The 5,562-nt window shown below is 38.0% G+C and overlaps 1 pseudogene; it reads left to right on the top strand.

Moving 5' to 3' along the window:
* The first annotated feature begins 4,064 nt into the window (after positions 1 to 4,064).
* On the top strand, positions 4,065 to 5,334 carry LOC119193057 (annotated as a pseudogene).
* The last annotated feature ends 228 nt before the right edge of the window (positions 5,335 to 5,562 follow it).

The following is a 5,562-nucleotide window of genomic DNA, read 5'->3' as shown; positions in this document are numbered from 1 at the left end:
ATTTAATACCTTTTTTGATAATTTTTACATAGCTCTCCGCCTGGCCATTGCTAGCTGGATGATAGGCGGGCGACGTTACATGCGATATTCCATTCGCTAAACAAAATTTCGTAAATTCTTCAGAAACAAAACATGTAGCATTATCACTAACCAACGTGTGAATCAACCCGAATCGTGACATGAAATCGTATAATTTTGCTATCACTGTGGCCGAAGAAGTATAATTCACTCTGTACACTTCCACCCATTTGGAATGTGCATCCACAATGACAAAAATAACTCACCATTAATAGGACCTAAGAAATCTACATGAACTCTATAAAATGGTTGTAACGGGTGTGGCCACACGGCAAGCGGTGCCCGCGTCGGTGACGGTCTTAGCTGTGTACAAATTTCACAGCCAGCAATCATAGATTCTATCGCTTTGTCGATACCCGGAAACCAAAGTCTACTACGAGCTTCAGCTTTAGACTTTACAATGCCTAAGTGTGATTTATGAAGCTCTGACAATAAACTTGCTTGTAACACGTTAGGAATTACAACCTTAAAACCTCGCATGATCACACCATTTTCAAATGAAAGTTGGTCTCTACAAAGAAAAAATTTACGTATATTTTCGTCTGTAACTTTTTCGGCCAGCCATTCAAAATATATTTTATCACACTTTAGATAATATCACATCTTTTTGAGTTTCTTCGCGTAACCTCTGAAGCGTTACAGGTAAGCTAGAGTCTACAACAAAATTAACATAAGTTGCCTTATCCTCAACGTATCTTGAAACTCCGTGCGCTACGTGATCATCCATCTCACATGACTCACAATCATCTAAACTTGCGCGAGAAAAATAATCTGCGCTATTATTAGCACTTTTGACATACTCTATTATAAAATTATAACCACTTAAGAAAAGTGCATACCTCTGTAATCTATTTGCAGAAATCTCGGGTATTCCGCGATGAGGCCCGAATATAGTAATTAAGGGCTTGTGATCAGTTCGAAGAACAAAAGGAGTAGATCTGCCGTAAAGATACTGATGGAAACGACGAACCCCAAATATGATGGCTGTCGCTTCTTTCTGTATTTGCGAGTATCTGCGCTCCGCAACATTCAGCGTGCGCGACGCAAATGATACTGGCCGCTCCAACCCTGTAGCATCTTCTTGTGACAGAATGGCACCTAATCCGGTCGGAGAAGCATCTACAGTCAAAATTACTTTTGCGTTTGTATCAAAATGAGCTAAAACTTGTTCCGATACTAACATGTTTTTATTTTCTTAAAAGCGGCATTATGCTCTGGAGTCCAACACCATTTACAATTTTTTGTAGCAATGCGTATAGAGGACTGAGAATTGATGAAGCATTAGGCACAAAATTACGATAGTAATTTACAAGACCTAAAACGATTGTAGTTTAGCAACGTCTTTTGGAACTGGAGCGTTTAATATTGCTGAAACCTTTTTGGGTGACTTTTTCAACCCATGCTTATCAACTACATAACCTAAATATTCTAGCTCCTCTTTAAAAAACTCACATTTGGCATTTTTGGGGCGTTAGGCCTGCGTCCTGTAGTCGACCAAGTACAGTGCGCAATCTACTTAGATGTTGCGCCCTATTCACTCCCGTCACCAAAATATCATCGAGCATGCACAATACACCGTCCAAACCTGATAAAACATTTTCCATGAGGCGTTGGAAAATAGCCGGGGCGCTGGACAACCCAAATACTAAGCGCGTATACTTAAACAACCCTTTATGAGTATTGATAACTGTATACTTTTGAGACTCTTCATCTAATACACATTGTGCGTAGGCTTGTGAAAGATCCAACTTAGAGAACTGTTGACCCCTGTAACTTTGTAAAAGTTCTTGCGCGGTGGGTAAAGGGTATTGATCGACCAATAGTTGTTTATTAATTGTGATTGAATAATCAGCACACAACCGGATGGAATCGTCGCGCTTTAACACGGGCACCACGGGCGAAGCATACTCGGAATGCTCTACGGGCTTCAATATGCCAACGCACACTAGACGCTCTATCTCTTTGTCCAGCTTATCACGTAAAGCAAAGGCTACGGGACGCGGCTTAAAAAAACCTAAAAGTGGCGGACCGCCATCACGAATTATAAACACATTCAAAGTACATGTTTTTCCAGTATATGTGAACGGCAATTTTGCAATACCTACGCATTCAATACGTCGACCAGTATAAGACATTAAATACTTAGTTGTTTTGGACAACACTACTTCCTTAAAATATTTAAAAATACGTTCGTTCGGAAATCGCAGTAACAGCTGACCCGCTATCAACCTGAAACCTGATCCGTTTCCCTAGAACAGTGACAACCTCTGTCATTGGTTCACCATTATAGGTGCGAATATTATACAACTCACCGTCATCCCCGCTAGTGATCTCATGTGCCAAGAAATTATTTTTTACACATGCGACGCAAATGCCCCTTAACGTTGCACTTTTTACATTTATAGCTAGCGAATCTACATTGAGTTGAAGAATGATTTTAAAACCGCAAACCGAACACAACAGTTTAACACTAGAATTATTTTTGGCGTCGATCTTGAGTATTTGATCGTTGTTAGACGGTGCCTTTCCGGGACCGTTGATGCTAAGGCGCCTGCACGCGCACACCGCATCCTCTCTGCTAACTCCACCGCTTTTCCTAGCGTTAAACTCTTTGGATCTTGAGCAAATAGTTTTTCACGCTCCGTTCCAGGTAGCATTGCCATTACAAAATGGTCCCGTAATGCTTCCTCCACGTTTAAAAATCCACAGTTTGCCGATAGTCCACGCAATCTCGCCGCCCATTGGTGATAGGTTTCTCCCTCGACTTGGATTGCTGAATAAAATTTATACCTCTCGTGAAAACCACACACTTGGGGCACAAAATGCCCGTCCAGAAGACCCAATATGTCATCGAACGGGATGGAAATGAGTTCTTTCGGTAAGGCCAAATTCGCAGCAAGCTTGTACGTGGATTCCTTGAGTGCGCTTAATAAAATAGCACGCCGTTTGGATCCTGAAGCATCGGTAGCTTCAGAGACGTCATTTGCGACGAACCATTGTAGCAACCGTCCCTTGTATTCTGGCCAAGTTTGCAAATTGTGGTCGAAGGTCGTAAGAATACCAAATGTTTGAGCCATATTTTCGTAAATACACTTTTTACGAGAATATTGAGTAAAATCCTCGTCGCCAATGTTAAATATGTAATTATTTAATGCAAACTCGTTGACAGTCAATAACGCACTGACGTCTTTATTGTGACAGGTCTAAACCTGCCAGTCATATATATAACAATAACCTAATTACAAAATCTGTCTGATCATTAAAGTTAGTGACGTGTCGGAGTGCGACGATTAGCGTCAAAGTACAAAAACGTACATCTTTACTAATAAAATATCAGTATCACGATTTTACGCGTCATCATATCTTTAACGTAATGGTTTTGTCTAAGTATTTTTTATATGGAAACTAAACAGCGCCTCATGAGCATAATGGGAACCAGTGATGAAGCGTCCATACAATTCGATTCCTACCGGCTTCCCTTTAAAGTTTATTTTCGATTGTCTTAGCTTTTGTTTACTGTCAAATTAGCGGCTATATGTTAGCTTATGTAATTTCTTTTTACCTCGGAATACCTTTTGAAAAATTTCACCCTGCGCCACTGATGGGAACTAAAATACGGCAGCGTGACATCCGCGCGTATAAACTTCGAACAGTAAACTCAAAATGTATGGGAATCGGCAGGACGAATTTGTTTTTCACGTATATTATTGTCAACTATCGAGAAATTCGTAAACGTTAGTTTACTCGATACAAATACTATACAATGCGTAAATTTCTGCTAAGGGTATTTTATGCCTAAGCAATATTTGAGGTCATTTTATTTTGTATCGCCATTTATGATCGTGGCCCTGACTGTAAAAAATTTAATTAATGCATCGTTTTATACCAAAAACACCTAGATTACCTAATATTTTATTTACTAAACATTTACAAAATTTACATTTATTGATATCCCATTTCCTACTGCCATTGACTCTATCTGTATTATGATCATTTCTTACGTTAATCTATTTTATTCCAGGTACAAATTCTTAGACAGCAGATTTGCTGGGAACGCGCTAAGGTAGTGGCGACAAAAGTGTCTGCTGATCAGTTTCTCATGACTCCTGTTTTGCTGGCTACATTTTTTACCCGTAAGTTACTTTAATATAGATTGAAAACTAGGATAAATTAGACAGATGTCAAATAACATATTTATTTATTTAATATTTGGGAAACAAACAGAAAATATCAAATATAAATAATTAAAGAATATGTTACAGAATCCAGCGAAGTAGAGTATGTGCAGGTAGAATTAAGAAAACTTATCTAGAATTAGTATAGGGAGGAGATGCCTTACACAATTAACTTTATCTCTACCCTGTAATCAATGGCAAAGTCAATCCTAGTGTATTGGGTGGAAATGCATTATATAATTAATATTATCTCTATCCTGGTAGCATTGAAGATGCTTCAATAGAGCTGGTGTTAATTTTAATTAAGTTCCAATTGAATTTCAGCCAACGATATACTTTTGCTGTTGTGCTCCTCGATGGTAGAGCAAAGATTTCAGAATCATATCGACGATGATCGTTTACCAGTTATATACAAAACATCTCTACTAAACTCTACCTCACATAAAAAAAATGTATTGTACATTTAAACAAATAAAGTACAATTTCCTTTAACAGTCTTGGGAGTGTTAGAGCGAAGAGAGGACGTATTTGAGGAACTTCGTGAGAAGTACTGGAAGACGTTTATCGCGAACCAGACGTTCTGGATACCGGCGCAAACCATCAACTTTTTCTTCATGCCTCCACATTTGCGCGTGGTGTACGTGGCGTCCACCTCGTTCATATGGATCAATGTGTTGTGTTTCATAAAACGACAGAAATCTGAGAAGCAGCTTGAATAATGTGAATAATTTTTTTGCATTTATTGATAGTCTAAGATTAATAGTAGGTAGTAGGTACAATGTAATCGGGTGTAAGAGTCAAATATTAAGTTTACAGAGGTGAAGATTGTATTAGAAAAAATCTTGTTTGAAATCTCTGATTCCCTATTCTTTTCTTTTCCTTCGCAATATCAATTGTTTAGGATTTTATTTGGTCAAATATAACATTACTCAGCTCTATCTTTTTTGTTATCGTATTTGTTGTGATTTTGTATTCTCTTGTTTTTCAAAATGCTTCCACCAATTTGTGTAGTACCTGCATGTGTGACTTCGAATAATGTGACGTATGTTTAAATCTATTGAATAAATCTGTATTTCGTATACAAATGTGTTTATTTTATATACGTCTAACTAATATTATAAATGCAAAAGTTGTGAGTGTTTGGATGTTTGTTAAAAGTAAAGCAGAAACAGCTGAATGGATTTGCATGAAATTCAGTACATGGGTAGATCATGTCCTTTGTTAGAACATAGGCATCTTTATCCCGGTAATTTGCACCCATGGGAAATAAAGGACTTTTTTAAATCTGATTTTAAGTAGATGACGCTGG

The sequence above is a fragment of the Manduca sexta genome, unplaced genomic scaffold, assembly GCF_014839805.1.
Source record: "Manduca sexta isolate Smith_Timp_Sample1 unplaced genomic scaffold, JHU_Msex_v1.0 HiC_scaffold_3577, whole genome shotgun sequence".
NCBI lineage: Eukaryota > Metazoa > Arthropoda > Insecta > Lepidoptera > Sphingidae > Manduca > Manduca sexta.
This window is presented reverse-complemented; position numbering and strand designations above follow the sequence as displayed.